Source organism: Scylla paramamosain, chromosome 19 (assembly GCF_035594125.1).
Source record: "Scylla paramamosain isolate STU-SP2022 chromosome 19, ASM3559412v1, whole genome shotgun sequence".
Taxonomy (NCBI): Eukaryota; Metazoa; Arthropoda; class Malacostraca; order Decapoda; family Portunidae; genus Scylla; species Scylla paramamosain.
The window spans coordinates 17,818,642-17,835,056 of NC_087169.1; the positions used below are offsets into that span (position 1 = coordinate 17,818,642).

The 16,415-nt window shown below is 43.7% G+C and overlaps 1 protein-coding gene across 2 annotated transcripts in view; it reads right to left on the reverse strand.

Moving 5' to 3' along the window:
* LOC135109821 (tyrosine-protein kinase receptor UFO-like) overlaps positions 1-9,355 on the reverse strand; it is a 59,228-nt gene extending 49,873 nt beyond the window's left edge. Inside the window, exons 1-2 of one of the 2 annotated variants that reach the window (XM_064021541.1) lie at positions 9,126-9,355; positions 8,410-8,828 (exon numbers count right to left, since the gene is read on the reverse strand). The gene's annotated coding sequence lies outside the window, so the exon portion shown is untranslated. The remainder of the gene's footprint in view (positions 1-8,409; positions 8,829-9,125) is intronic. The other variant, XM_064021540.1, reaches the window with a different exon arrangement.
* Between the last annotated feature and the right edge of the window lie 7,060 nt (positions 9,356-16,415).

The following is a 16,415-nucleotide window of genomic DNA, read 5'->3' on the forward strand; positions in this document are numbered from 1 at the left end:
TTATTCTCTCCCAAGCGTGCAGTGTTCTTGTTTTGTTTATATACTGTTTTCTTTTATACGATCCATTTGTGTTTGATTTTTTGTCCCTCTTCGGTATTTCTCTCTCTCTCTCTCTCCTCTCTCTCTCTCTCTCTCTCTCTCTCTCTCTCTCTCTCCTCTCTCTCTCTCTCTCTCTCTCTCTCTCTCTCCGATGTCTTTTGTTTAATCTTGTATCTCATTTTATTGATATTCGCGCTTTTGTTTTTGTTTTTGTTTTTTTTGCTTTTTCGATTATTGATTTTTCACGTTTGTACACTCGTTGGATTGTTCTTTATTGTTTCTTGTCTCTTGTTTTCTTTTCTTTTTTCTTTTTTCCTCTCCAGTGTCTTTTCTGTAACTTTGTGAATTATTTTATTGATGTTACATGTTTCTGTCTTTTATAGAGTCAATATCACGCTATCTCATATTTATTTATTTTTTTATTATTCTGCTTTTTTGTCGGTCTCTTTAATTTTGTATTTCTTTTTTTTTTTTTTCATATGTCCACGTTTTCATTTTCCCGAGGACTGATGTTCCACTTTGTCTCGCGCGTGTCATGCTTACAAACTCATTCACTTATCCCATTAATTTTACCTTTTAATCAATAGTTTCACACGCCTTTATTACCCTTTCAGTATTCCCTGTGCTCTGATGCTGCATACTTTCCCTTCTCTCATCATTACCTGCCTGTGCTTTGTAATCTCCAGAAACTACTAACACCTTATTGGTTTTCTGCATGAAGGAACATTCACCGAGGGATTACGAGACCCCCAAAAAAACTATCTATTTGCCACTCCCAAAGGGGAACTTACCATAAAGTTATCCAATATCAATTTTCAAAACTTGGGAGGCCTTCTAATACCGCCATTTTTGGGAGACGACGGTGAAAATGGAAAAGAAGAGAGAGAAATCCGCGCTCGAGAGAAGAGTTCTGGTCTTTTTTTAATGTGGTCCCGTGTGCAATCTGCGGAAGCCGTGTCGTGAGCGCCTCCGAGGACACCCAGGTCTTCGGGGACAGCCAGGTAGGTGAGAAAAGCAAGGTGAGTGTGGAAGGTCGGTGAAATGTGAATGAGGACGCGGCGAGGTGTGTAAGAAAGGCGCCCAGATAGGTTTCTGTTGCCGAGGCCGACCCAAATGTGAGAGACTCGCGCTTGTGGGGATGCAAGGAAGGGACGGCCAGGTGTAGGGTGGAAGAGCAGGTGTGTGGTGTAGTTATGGTAGGGAGATAATGCATAGGGAGTGTTCATGTATGGAGTGCAGGTGTTTTTCTTAGATGAACAGGTGTGTGAATAAACGTCAGATGTGTGATGAAAGAATAGGTGTGTGGTATAATTATGGGGGTTCAGGTGTGTGTATAACTGACAGGTAAGGTTAGGATTGGCTAGAAGTAAAGATATATATGGGGACAGGAGATGTATAGAGTAGCCAGGTGTGTTAACGAACAAAGGTGTATGGTAGGACGAAGTATTCAGGTGTGTGTTTGTGTGGATAGACAGGTAAAGATAGGGTGAAGTAGAAATACAGGTGACCATGGAGACAGATGTGTAGAATAGGCAGGTATGTGGGATGTAGTTGTGCCAGGTGTGACAGGTGTGGTAAGAATATGGTGTCCGAGTCGGCAGGGGAGGGGGAAGGGAGGGGGGACTCACTTTAAACTCACTGGCAAAGTTAACATTATTATCTTTTTAAACAACGAAATCTCTTTTTTTAGCTCATTTTTTTTGGTGTTGTCATTTGCATTACTATAGTCTTTTATTGCACATTATGGCATTTTATAAAGAGTTCGTTTCGTGACGTAAGCTAATTTCTTTTTCATTAAGATTTCAATTACACGCTTTTTTTTTTTCTTTTTTTCGTCATACGCATTTTGCATGGTAATGGATTTCCTCTTAAAACATTTAATTCCTTTTCCACAAACTATTTTCTTTTACGATTTTGAACGCCGCCTTGTTCTGTGCATAATTTTAAGGTATTCCCCACAAATTAATATCCACTACTATTTTAAACGCCTCCTTGTTCTTTATAATTCCAAGGTATTCCCCACAAACTAATATTCTTTACGATTTTGAACGCCTCCTTGCTCTGTATAATTCCAAGGTAATATCCTTTACTATTTTCAATGCCTTCTTGTTTTATGAACAATTTGACGGTATTCCCCACAAACTACATGATTTTGAACACCATCTTGTTCTGTGTACAATTTGAAGATATTCCCCACAAACCAATAGACTTTACGATTTTGAATACCTCCTTGTTTTACGTATAATTTGAAGGCACTGGGTCGACGAGGGCGGGTTGCGGGGCGCCTGAGGACGGCCAGAGCAGCCCCATAAATCTGAAGCAATGGATGGCCGCGCACGCTTAATATTCACTTAGGATAAGGATTATTTATATACGAAAAATTCCCTTTGTATTTTTTGGGTCCAATGATATACACGCAGCGAGAGAGATAATTCAGCTATTGCGGCTTTTTTTCCCCCGGTGCTGTGTGCATGAAGCGAAGGGTGAGTTGTAGTGTTGAGTGGCGAGGCTTGCTTGGATGAGGCAAGGCTTAGTTTTGTGCAGGGAATGTACGAGAGAGGACAGAAGCGGACAGGGGAGAGCGTTGCATTGCACATTACACGTTCCTCTGATGGATAAGTGTGCGCATGCGAGGCCAAGGCGAAGGAGCGGCAGATTAATGGGTGGGTGATGAAAGGAAGGCCAAATAAAGGCTGGTTCTTCTCTCTCTCTCTCTCTCTCTCTCTCTCTCTCTCTCTCTCTCTCTCTCTCTCTCTCTCTCTCTCTCTCTCTCTCTCCCCATGGTGAAGTTTTTGTCCTGAGGGAAATTAAGGGGAAAATAGATAAGGGGAAAAATATGATGCTTCTCATTTCCTATCTAATCTGACTATGATGAAAGCTCTTTATTAAATATTCAAGGTTGAACATCGTAAAGATAGAAATTCACTTAAGTATTGTTATTGTTATTATTATTATTATTATTATTATTATTATTATTATTATTATTATTATTAGTAGTAGTAGTAGTAGTAGTAGTACTAGTAGTAGTAGTAGCAGTAATAGCAGCAGTAGAAGTAGCAGTAGTGGTGGTGGTGGTGGTGGTGGTGATGGTAATAGTAGTAGTGGAAGTGGTAATAATTAAAAATTTGCTTGATGCATTTCCTTTAAGCTATTTTTATTACATTTTTGCATACACTTAATCAGTTTCTTTTTAATAAGCCTCCAGGTGAAATTGTTATTATTACTGTCACCATCATCATCATCATCAAAATCACCACCATTTCACAAGCGTAGCGAGAAAATTGCGTATTAGCGCGCATTACTTCATTACCATTAACATATTTATCCCTCGGAGCGCGGCAAATTTAAACGCATTCTTCTCGAAATAGACAAAACAAGTCACGCATTGCTTCTACCTCCCATAAAAGGAGAGAGAGAGAGAGAGAGAGAGAGAGAGAGAGAGAGAGAGAGAGAGAGAGAGAGAGAGAGAGAGAGAGAGAGAGGGAAGTATTCAATCAGTTCAACACATGATATGCATCCGTGGGAATGGAACCAGGAGAGGAGAGGGGGAAGAGGAGGGAAGAGGGGGGAGAGGGAGGGACATCTGTATCTCTTTTGCTCATCTGTGCGGAATGTTATGCGCATTTATTACTCCGCGATGGGAAGTAGTGCCTCATGGACGTTGTTCTTGCGCCCATTCCCACAGAGAGAGAGAGAGAGAGAGAGAGAGAGAGAGAGAGAGAGAGAGAGAGAGCACAGCCTCCTTACAGCCTCCCTAAGCTAGGTGTTAAAAATGGCAAGATTATAATTCCTTGTGTACGGCTTGGCACTTTTAATTCCTTGTTTTCTTTCACTTTCGCGCGGCCGAGGTTACGTAGCTGGAGCGGCGCGAAATTAACGGAGCTTCAGAAATTACCGCGCAATTAAAATTCTGCACTACACGTAAACACACACGCGGGAGAGAAAAGAGAGAGAAAAAAAGAGAACGACGGAAAAAAAGAAAAAAAAGAGGAAGGAAAATCACTGCGTTGTTTTTGCTCGGATGGGAAAAAATCGCGGCTGATCATTTTTTATCTTTATTTGCAATGTTTTATCCCGGGGAGTTTGATAATTGATTCTGAAATTAGTATCGTAAGAATTGCATGTTTATATATCTTTTAGTTCGGCTTTCCCCCCACTCTCTCTCTCTCTCTCTCTCTCTCTCTCTCTCTCTCTCTCTCTCTCTCTCTCTCTCTCTCTCTCTCTCTCTCTCTCTCTCTCTCTCTCTCTCTGACGACCACTTAGTCTCTCTTCTATTATTATTGTGATCACCTACACTTAAAATGAACGAGGGGCAGAATGTATCCGCTTATTCCTTCCTTCTTTCCTCCCTTTCTTCCCTCCTTTCCTCCCTTCCCTCTTTCTTTCCTCTTCTTTTCCCCTTGTGTTCTCCTTTCTGCCTTCCCTCATCTGGATATTCTTTCGAGCACCTCTCTCTCTCTCTCTCTCTCTCTCTCTCTCTCTCTCTCTCTCTCTCTCTCTCTCTCTCTGCTTCACATATGTTATTCTGATGTTTTTTTTGTCTTTTCTCAGTCTCCATTTCATTCTTCTTTATTCTCTCAATTCTCCCTATTTTTTCTTTCCTTTCACCTTCATCTTGTCCTTATCACCAATCTCTCTCTCTCTCTCTCTCTCTCTCTCTCTCTCTCTCTCTCTCTCTCTCTCTCTCTCTCTCTCTCTCTCTCTCTCTCTCTCTCGTCTCATATCGTCTTGGGAGCATGTTGTCAGCGGCAGCTTTCCCAGTTTTCTTCTTGTCTTCCCCTCCCCCCTTCCCCTCACCCCTTTATCTTGACCTTTCCCCTTCCCTTCCCCTCATTTTACCAGAACTTTATCTTGAAGTCCCTCCCCTCCTCTACTCCCTCTACTTCCTCCTTATCGAACCCCAAACCCTCACGACCCCTTGGAAATTTTCTAGGCAGACACTACACACACACACACACACACACACACACACACACACACACACACACACACACACACACACACACACACACACACACACACAGACACAAACGTCACTCACCCGCCCAGGTAAATACAAAGCGTGCTCAGGTGTAGCTCAGGTGTAGCTCAGGTGTGTCTTGTACGTACCTGAGAGATAGATGGATGTTTATTTACCCCAGTCACTCCCAGGTAGCCCTCGTGCCTCGTGTACCTGGCGAGAGCTCAGGTGAGTCCAGGTTAATTCTGGTGCACCTTGTCCTCCACCTTTACCCTTTCCGAGTCGTGAAGGTCGAGAGAGGGGAGCAGAAAGACTTCACGCTCACTGATTTGCGATACATTTAGTCTTTTATTCATCATCGTTTTGTTTTTCCAGGTACGGCGCTTTGTATTATCGATACAGATTCAAGTGAGCGTTAGATGGCCCTCCCGTGAAGGCTTTTTTGTGTGTCCTTCTCCTGGGTGTTAGAACTGTACGCTTGGGTGGGTTGGTAAAGGTGAGGTGCAGTGGCTTAGACTCACAAAAAGGGGTGCGGAGTGCGTGCGATTCTTGTCTCTTATTTGGAAGCATTTGAGTCTTTTTGTAGTCTAATGGAATTCTTACAAAGGGAACGAGGGTTGCTGGTTGGCTGTCGTTCACTCACTCACTCACTGCTATTTTTATTTTATTTTATTTATTTTTGTAGCTTAATATAATTTTATCAAAGAGAACGGGGTTTTTGGTTGGCTGTTTCTGACTCACTCACTCACTCAGTCACTCACTCACCATTTCTCTCCTTCTCTCTTCCTCATACACTCACATATTCACTATCCTCTTCCTGCTCCCGGATCCACTCTCACTCTCACTCGTTCTTCGGCTCATTTTCACACAGTATCAGTCTATCGGTTCGTCAGTCAAGGCGGCTGACGGCTAATCGTTCAGTCCGTCATTTGTCAACCCGTCAGTCAATCCGTCAGTCAGTCCGTCAGCCAACCAGTTACAGTCACGGCGTGTTGGTGAGAAGTTGGAAACCTATTGACTCAATCTGTCATAGGGTTCGAATCTCGCACAGGAGAGGATATGGATACTTAGCAACCTTAAGTTTAGAATCAATAAGCACCTGAGCAACACCCGGTAAGTGGGAGCCTGAATGGTGTAGGTACTCGTCTCAAAAGGTAGCGGCAGGTGAGTAACTTGCTTGGTGCGTTATGTTGAAATGAGTCGAGGCTTTGAAGTGAATGTAGAAGTAGAAGCTCAATGAGTGAGCCAAGAGAGAGAGAGAGAGAGAGAGAGAGAGAGAGAGAGAGAGAGAGAGAGAGAGAGAGAGAGAGAGAGAGAGAGAGAGAGAGAGACCCAAAATCAAGTTTCTGAGATGCCGAAAGTTCATACACGCTTTGTTCTCTCAAGACTATTTTTCAAAGCCCAGAGACGATAAGTTGGGTTCTCATGAGTGTTTCTCCCACAACTGGCGCAGAAACCTTGCTAAGCTATCACTAAAATCATGAGAAAAACCCTTGAAAACCTTAATAGCTTGCACATCTTCGGCCTTCTGATGGTAGACGAGGTAAGATGCCGAAACGTTTCAGAATATTGACACTGATATTCCTCTCTTGAAGGTCTAAAGGGCAAGAGACGGATATGAGCAACGTGGCTAGTCTCCGCGTCCCTTTCATCATCAGGCACTTCTAAGGCTCACTTCCTTCCTTCACGAGATAGGCCGAGCACAGTTCAATGCGGCGAACCAATCACAGAGAATCCTTCCACGCTTAAGACCCAATCACTTTCTTCCTATGGGCCTTCCCTTACGTAAATCTCCCCATACTCTCCCTTCTCCTCTTTCTTCATCCCCCTATTTCCCCATCCCTCCTTCGCCTCCGTAATGGTGTTCCTCCGTCCTATCCCTTTCCTTTCATTTTCTCCTCTCCCTTCCTCGTCCATACCCTTGCCATCCTTTCCCCTCACTTACCCTCAGGCCCTCCTCCTTTACCCTCGTTACCCTTTCGCATTCCTTAGTCTTAAACTGCATCTCTTTGCCAACATTCCTCTCTTTCTTTCCCCTCTCCTCCTCACTTTGTCTCTTTCCTCTTGTCTTACCCCTCATTACGGTTACACGCACCACGTACACACCGCTTCTTGTCACCACAATGAAGCACACACCATTCCCCATTCACTTCCTCGGATATCCTCACCACACATCATTACGTATTTTTGATATATTTGCTAACATATCGCCACCAGTCACCATACATCACGCATCTACTACACGCTAGGACACATATCATCATTCACCACGTATCGTTACCACACGCTACCACATACCACCACACACTACCATACACATTGTCAAATTATCACTAGACCCACTCACCAGCACTCACCACACATCACCACAACACCACACACACCACACACCACCACACACTTACATCATCAGGCCCAGTCACCATGTATCACCACCGCGTATCACCACACACCACACGCACCACCACAACACAGGAAGACAGTCATGAGGCGTCTGCTTGTGTTCCCTCATGAATGACACGTCCCCTCACATTCCCTTCAGTGGACAGGGAAAAAAATGTTCCCTCTTTACCTCCCTACACCCCCCCCAAAAAAAAAAAACTTGATACTAAGTAAAAAAAAAAGTTCTATATACTAAGTGAAAAAAATTGTAAATAGTATGAAAAATGTATCAGGTTAGCTGTGTAAAATGAACAGTGACATTAGAAGAGCAAGTACAAGGGAAGCAGAGTACCAAGTGACTTTAGTACAAGTAGGTAATTATAGTACTAAATTAAATCCTTAAGTGGGACAAGTACCAGGTAATTAGTGTCCCAGGTGGAAGGTGTACCAGTAACCAGTGATGTAGGAGTTCATTCAGTGTATTAGACCAACAGTGTCTTAGTTGAACACTGTCTTATAAGGGTACTGACCAAGGGCAACAAAATTTATATAAAGAAAAGAGCCCAATGAAAAAAATCCCCAGAGAAAAAGAGCCAAAAGGATTAACCAAAACTAACCCAAATTAACCCTTTCCTTGATAATTTCCCCATAACCACCTACAAATTTCTTAGACACATTGCACTACAGTCCCTTAAAAACCCTACCAGAACACGTCCATTGCATTCTTAAATAGTTATGTTGCGTAGAAAAGACACAATTAACCTATTCTTCCCTTTTGTTTATGTCCATTTAAGCAATATTACAATGCTATATAGTCGGGTCGTAACAGTAAAAGGAGTTAATTGGACAGTGAAAAGATTAACCCCAAAATTAACCTCTCTGAAGCACGGGAGACGCATGGGCGCTATCTAAGCAGTGAAATGAAGCACCTTAGGATAGTGAATTGGGCAAGCTAGGTGAAAATTACGTACTTTAGAGGAGGAGGAAGAGGAGAAGGAAGAGGAGGAAGAGGAAGAAGAGGACGATACCTGGAGTTAATACCGTGCACGTTGATCTATTTTACGACGATGTAGGTTTTTTGTTTATGTGAGCACTTTTTCCGCCCCGTGGGGAAATTAATGATGCGCGCAGTAAGTCACACTGACAGACAAAGGCAAGTGCTTAATATTTTTTTTTTTTTATCTTTTCTCGTTTTTTTTATGTTTTAATTCAAGCGTTTGGTCTTTTTTTTATTTCCTCGTTTGATTTTTTTTTTCCTGGATTGTGTTGTGATCAATTTTCCTCATTCGTTTACAGTTTCCTCACGAGTCACTTCACTAATTGTCAGTCTTTGTTTGTTTTTCCTTGTGTTTTGTTTGTTTGTTTTCCTCACATTTCTTCGTCTCCAGGAAAGAAGAGGAGTCAAATATTTCACGTTTTCTTTGTAAACACACCAAGATTTCTGCTCCTTAATAGTAAACAAACATTTCACTCAGCTGTATGTGACATTATGGCAAACACACACACACACACACACAAAAAAAAAAAAAGTGTCTCTCTCTCTCTCTCTCTCTCTCTCTCAAACTTTAATTAATTTAGTTGCTAATTTTCATGAAGTTTAGTAAAAGTTTATATTTTCCCCCACTTGCATGTCACTTTTCTCACGCGGCACGGGGGAGGGCGGACTGGGGAAAAAAGGAGAGGGGAAAACAGGTGACCGATGGGAGTAGAAGGAACTGTGCGCAGCGAACAAGTTGCCTCATACGGGAGGGAGGAACGGCGAGTGGCGATGCTTCCCCTCTGACTGTCTGAGGTTGACTGAGGTTCTCGCTGTCTCGAACCGTCCAGGCATCCCCTCCCAGGCACCCACCCACCTGCACTCCCTCCCCATATCTCTCCTCCCTCCACCCAAGAGTGTCTCCTATCCTCCTCCTTTCACTCCCCCTCCCGTTCTGTCGATATTGCTCCTCCTGCTCCCTCCACCCATCCCTCCTCCATCCCTCCTTCCCTCCCTCCTTCCCAGCTCCTCTCTTCTCCACTCACACCCTTCCTTTACCTCCTCGATCTCCATTTTTCCAACCCATTCTTCCTCTCAACTTCCCTCCAACTCTCACCTCTGGCTTCCTCCACCATTTAACTCTATTTCCCTCCACGCTGCCATCCCTATTTAAACCCATCTCAAATCTTTATTAATTTCCCGCCCTTATCCTCTCGCACCATCCCTCCTTCGTTCTTCCCTCTCTCCTTTCCTGCCGCTTCTTATCTCCTCCCTCTCCCTCTCTCTCTTTCTCGTATACCTTCATATTATTGGCTGCACATTTATTTTCGGGTGTGAGAGGGAGTCTGTATCATCCTTTGTGGAGGGAAAATTCACTGCTCGCTCCGTGTACAGACGCTGCTAATTCGTAGTGCGGTTCGCGTCTGGAAGGGTACAGAGGAGAGGTCCTGTAACACCACCCGATGACCTGTAGTCTGGCACGCTTCGCTCCCTCACCACGACTGTTTTCTAAGGCTACAGAGATGATTAGCCGGCTTTCCAAGAGTGTTTCTACTGTTTGTCATATGGAAATCTTGTTAATCTGTCACTGCAACTATAAAAACATCCTCAAAAACCTGTGCAACTTCAACTAGAGCCTTGTGAATGTAGCGGCGTATGTAGAAGTGTTTCGGAATATGCTCCCAACTTCCAATGTGCTCTGTGTGTTTTCTCATCTTCAGTCCTGTGGTGTGCTGGGAGTCTACTAGTTGTTATGTTTAGAAGGTTACTCAATTTCAGACTACAGCTGTATTCCAACCCACGAGTATATCCCTCCTAGTGACTCATTTCCTTCCCGTATCTCATCTTCACAGTGAATATGTTCCGTTGATTAGAGTTTTGGTTACTCCTTTTTACTTACAGATAAGCCGTAGAAGCAATCTGAGCGAGTCTGGCGTAGAAAGAGCGTAGAAGAGCGTTTTTCCTTGTGGATTGCGGTATTTGGCGCACCGCGGTAAGTAAACAGAGCCGAGTGGCGCCTCATCACTCTAGCGCGGCCCGTGTGTCAGGGCGGCCCCGTCTCTGCATTCGTCATCTTTTTCCATCCTCATCAGCGTCTTCTTAGCCTTGAAATAATGGCCGTAATTATCCTTGGTTCTTCTTAACTCCACCACCGCCGCCACCGCCACCACCACCACAGCCGCCATCATCATCACAATCATCATCACCGCTAGGCTTTTCACATCTTCACTAATTACGATACGTCTTCGGCCCAGCGCGGACTTTCCCTCGCTTAAAAAAGACTCTGGAAGTAATCACTATCATTCACCGCCATTCATTATCATTGCTACCATTATCAGTTGTCACTGTTCAGGTGTTCGCACCGCCGCTGCACTCGCCATCGTCTCCCCTCCACTCTGCAGCGCCGGCAGTGACCTGGAGGCGGCCATTACCATCACACTCAACACTATTATTGTACTTCGCATCGCACTCGAGTTCTGCTGAGGCTTGCACGGCCCCGGACATTTCAGTAGTGTTACGGAGTCATCACAGCGAAGTATCACACTGCACTCATGAGGTTCTTTCGCCATATGCTCGAGTAAAACTGATCACAGGTATTATCTCGTTATTTTGCAGCTTCTCTTATGCTCTTATGTTCATTTTTTTTATCACATATTTATTGCAGGAAGAGTAATAGCTGCGTAGGGATAATTATCATTCATTTGTGTAACGTTTTTATATCAAGTTAATGTCATCCTCAGTTATTAAGATAAACCTAAAACATTAAAACATAGATCAAAAAAAAAAACGAACAACGTTACAAAAGAAGTGGAGGAAATTACAGCTGATTATTCAATGAAGATTTCTTAGTATAATTCATTTTGCTGTTATTATCATTATTGCTGTGTTCTCTTGTTATTACGTGTCATTAAAGCCACTCCTCCTAGCTCTGTATTCCACCTCACCTCGCATTCCCCAGACGGCTAAGCGAATGAGAACGGGAGCCATTGAAGTGACGTACCTTAAACGCTTCACTCCTACAAGCGAATTACTTTTTAAATGCCGCAGAGATGATTTGTCAAGTGCCCACGAGTGTTTCTCCTACTGACGATGCAGAAATCTTGTAAAACATCACTCGAATCATACAAACACTCATGGAAAGGCGACTAACATCCATTGCAACCTGACAGGAGTGCGAGTAGTCGAAATGAGGCGCCGGAACGTTTAGGCATGTTGACAGCAGGAAGGCAGTGCTTGGGCCAAACAATCCGGTGCCAAATGAAGACACTTTGCTCGTAATGGTTTCCAGCTGAAGTTGTGATGAAGTTTCCCTCACCGTTAAGGTCCCATTTCCGTACTTAAGTTCAGTGAGTATTTCCTGTAATTTCCTGTCCAGAGAAGTTATTCCTGTTTTGCTTCTCGCCGCTCGCACATCTACCCATACTCTATACCCACGCATGCCCTCTCTCTCTCTCTCTCTCTCTCTCTCTCTCTCTCTCTCTCTCTCTCTCTCTCTCTCTCTCTCTCTCTCTCATGTCCATTCACAAGTTTAAGTTTGTATATTTTTTTCCCTCCCTTTTTTCCTTTTTCTATTTTTTTTTCTCAAGTTCTAAGTGGTGCCTTCTTTCTCTCTCTCTCTACTTTCCTTCCTTCTTCTCCTTCATCTTTCCCTGTTTCTCTTTCCTTCCTTCTCTCCTTCCCTTCTTTCGTCTCTCCCTCACACCACATCTCTTTCCTTCTCTCCCTGGCTCCCTCCCTCCCCATCTCTCCCTACCTCCCATATCCCATCATTTTCCCCTTTCCTTATCTCCTTTTTTTCTCCCTATTCCGTTTATTCATCTGATTTCTTAACCTCTCTCCCTGTACGCCTTTCCTTCTCCCCTTCCTTCCCCTCGTCCCTCCCCTTCCCCCATTCCCTCCTCTCCTCTCTTCCCCCTTATCCTCTTCTCCCTTTCCTCCCCTTGCTCCTCCCTTCCTTCCCACCTCCTCTCCCCCTTCTTCCCTTCTCTTCTCCTCCCTCCCCTCTTCAACCTCCCCCTCCATCTGGCTGTGGCGTGACTGAGGTGGCTGACTCAGAACCCTCCCTCCCCCACCCCCCAAGTTCAGTAGCCATTAATTATATTCTTCTCCCAGCACCCCCGTCCGTCCCCCTCTGCCCTCTCTTTCTCCCCCTCCCTTTCCACATTCCCTCTCGTCCCCTTACGCCATCCCCGTACTCTCACTCCCTCTCTCCCCTCATCCTCTGGCCTTCTTTCATTCCTCCCTTTCCTTCTCCTCCTCTCCTTCCTCCTCCTCTAGTTTCCCTCAGGCTCGTTTTCTATTTGGTGACGAGTAGGAAAGAAAATGGGAAACTAAAGGATATTGGCGGTGTGGGAGAGGAGAGAATGTGCGAGGGGAGGAAAGAGGGAAGATAAAAGAAAGAGAAGAAAGAGGGGAAAAGGAAAGATAGTAAAGAACGACGGAAGGAAAGGGGAGGAAAGAAGGGAGGGAAAAATGAAAGTAAAGAGGGTGGACGAAAAGAAACGGGGAGGAAAGAAGGGAGAAAAAAGGAAATAAAATAAACAGGGAGAATGGAAGGGAAGGCGAAGAAGGAAGAGGAAGGAGAGGGAAAGAGGGGAAAGTGAAGGGAAAAGGTGAATGCTCTAAATGTTTTCCTCCTCCTTGGTGTTTTTGATTCTTGCATAACTGAAGATTTTTTCCCCTTAATATTTATTTTCTACATTGATATGCGTGTGCACGTTATGTCCTTTCATTAGTTTGTTCATTCAGTGTGTGTGTGTGTGTGTGTGTGTGTGTGTGGTGGTAAAGGTACACACACACACACACACACACACACACACACACACACACACACACACACACACACACACACACACACACACACACACACACATACACGAACCCTCAATGCCTTACGTATAAAGGTGTGTTGCTGTGTTCTCTCTCCTGTCCTTCCCCCCCCCTCTCTCTCTCTCTCTCTCTCTCTCTCTCTCTCTCTCTCTCTCTCTCTCTCTCTCTCTCTCTCTTTCTCTTTCTCTTTCTCTTTCTCTTTCTTTCCTCTCATTTTTTCCCTCTCACTGTCTTTCCTCCTCTGATTCCTTCCTCCATTCCTCTTCTATACTTTCTTCTCCCTATTTCCTATTTCCTTATCATTTACACTCCCCTTCCCTGATTTAGTGGCCTTTTTCTTCACTTACTCTTAACCTTCACCTTACTTTCCGCTCAAGTTTCCTCTGTCTCTCTCCCTCTCCCCTCCCAGTCCTCTCAATTGCTGTTGAATCTTTCCCCTCTGCAATCTCTTTTCCTTCCTCCGTTTTTTCCTACCTTTCCTCACACTGTATCTTGATGTATTTTTTCCCCTCTGGTTATTGCATTTTTTTCCCTCTCCCTCCTCTCACTCTTCCTTGTCCCCTCTCCCAGTTCTTACTCCCTCGTGGCCCAATCAGAGAGTGAGAGTGTGACTTCAAGGGGGAATTCTCCCAGACAGGTGGATTTCCCTTCAACCTGCTTGGGGTATTATGCGCAAGCAGTTTCGTTTGGTTGGTTTTGGTCTCTCTCTCTCTCTCTCTCTCTCTCTCTCTCTCTCTCTCTCTCTCTCTCTCTCTCTCTCTCTCATCTGTGTTTTCTTGTATGTCCTCTCCTTCTTTCTCTTCCTTCTTTTCCTTCCTTCCTTGTGCTTTTTTCTCCCTCATTATCATATTCATTTCTTCCCTTTTACTATTTTTCCTTCACATGTTACTTTAAATTTTGCTTCATTGGAGTTTTTTTCCTCTCAGTTTTCCCCATTTACTTTGTTTTTCCCCTTCACTTATGTTTCTCCTCACTCAAATTGACTCCTCATTATGTTACCTTTATGCATTCTTAAATTCCTCTTTGCATATCATCCTCCCCTTCGTGTTTCCCCTCCATACTTCCCCTTACAAGATTTTCCCCTCTATTCGTTCACGGTCGTTTTGTTTCCCTTTTATCTTTTAACGCATCTTACCCTTACGTGTCTACTCGGTTTCCCTCTGTCTCTCCTTCTATCTCTCTCCTTCTGTCTCTCTCTCCTTCTGTCTCTCTCTTTTCCCTGTTTCCTCTTCCCTTCACTCGCTTCTTCTGAAAATGGGGATGTTCTTTTTTTTCTTTTTTTTTCTTTTCCAAGCGTTCTCACTATGATTACTTCTAAATATATCTTCCTCTTCCTCTTCCTCTTCCTTATTCTCTTTTTGTCTTCTTTTTCCTTTTTTTTTTTTTAGTTTCAACACCTTGTCATCTTTCTCTTTATTTTGTTGGAAGTAGTGGTGGTGGTGGTCCTCCTTCTCCTCTTTCTCCTCCTCCTCCTCCTCCTCCTCCTCCTCCTCCTCCTCCTCCTCTTGTTACATTATCAATTCCTCCTCTCTTGTACCTGTAACCTGTCAAGCATTTTTCGTCCTCCTCCTCCTCCCCCTCCTCCTCCTCCTCCTCCTCCTCCTCCTCCTCCTCCTCCTCCTCCTCCTCCTCCTCCTTCTCTACACCCCCCATATCCTCCCCTATGTATAAACTTCACCAAACTTCAAAACTAACGAAAAATGAACCCAGAACACGAGGAGCGATGGTCTGTATCAAATATTAACGCGAATTGAATGAAAGAAAAGGAAATAGGGGAGAAGATAGGCGTAAAAACCACACAGAAAAAAAAGTAACAGGAAAAAAAGATAAAAATAGACTTAAAAACTCACGTAACTTAAAAAAAGAAGAGAAAAGAAGAAAATTGACTGAAAAATCATACCTAACCAAAAAAAAAGGTAGAAACGAAAAAGATAAATAGACAAAAAAAAAAAACCACTGAATTAAAATAGAAAACAAAACCAAACTAGAAAAACAAAACGAGAAAAAAGAAAGAGGAAAAAACATACTTAAAACAAACGCACACACACACACACACACACACACACACACACACACACACACACACACACACACACACGTACCTACCTTCAGAGCGCGCCTTGCCTTGATTGCGCCCCTCAGCAGCAATCAGCAGCGCGGTAAAAGTTTCTGATCTTCTTTCATCGGGCCACAAGAAGCTGCGATGAAGGAGGAAGCCATTTCAATCACTTTAAGGATAACCTGGTGAGAATAATTACGCGGATCTTCTCTCCCTTTGTTTTCCTCCTTTTTCACCTGTGCAATTTGGCGGGGCGATGGAGGAGGAGGAGGAGAAGGTAGGTGGTGGTGGTGCTGAGGTGGTAGCGGTGGTGGGGTGCTGAGGTGCTGAGTGACGGGTCGTGTAAATGAAGCAAGTGGAATGTGTCTTCTTTGTTATTTATTTGCAAAGGGAGCGATGGTTGTGTCCGCAGTCTTGATTAATTGCCTTGATTCTTCTCGTCTCTTTGTTTTTTGTTTTTTTGCTGTTATACTTGCGTGATGATTTATATCGGTGAGAGAGAGAGAGAGAGAGAGAGAGAGAGAGAGAGAGAGAGAGAGAGAGAGAGAGAGAGAGAGAGAGAGAGGTCATGATGCTCCAGTGATTATGTTATTTAGAAATGCTTGGAATCATAAACAACTATTTTAATTTAGCACCGATGACTTACCCAGAGAGAGAGAGAGAGAGAGAGAGAGAGAGAGAGAGAGAGAGAGAGAGAGAGAGAGATTTTCTGTTCATTAATCGGCTTAAACGTTATTGCTTAATTACTCAAGTTGGGATTAGAATTAGAGTAATCGCGGGGTAATCGTAACTTACTCTCCATTCCCTCGAGAGCAATGAAGAATGTGTGTGTGTGTGTGTGTGTGTGTGTGTGTAGTAGTGTATTTATATGCTGTATTGTGTTTTATTACTGTATAGATTTTGGCTATTGTTTATTTTGTCAACTACGATCTACATTCAGAAGCGTTATATACTTTTGATACGTACTGTACAAGTGGATGTATTGAAACTATACTCAATAAACTATCTATCTGTCTATCTGTGTGTGTGTGTGTGTGTGTGTGTGTGTGTGTGTGTGTGTGGGTGGGTGTGTGTGTATGCGCGTGCGTGGTCCGGTGAGTGGTCGTGGAAATGAAATACTTGGAATGTTATTGTTGGTTTATTTACGAAGGGAGATTAGATCCTGGCGG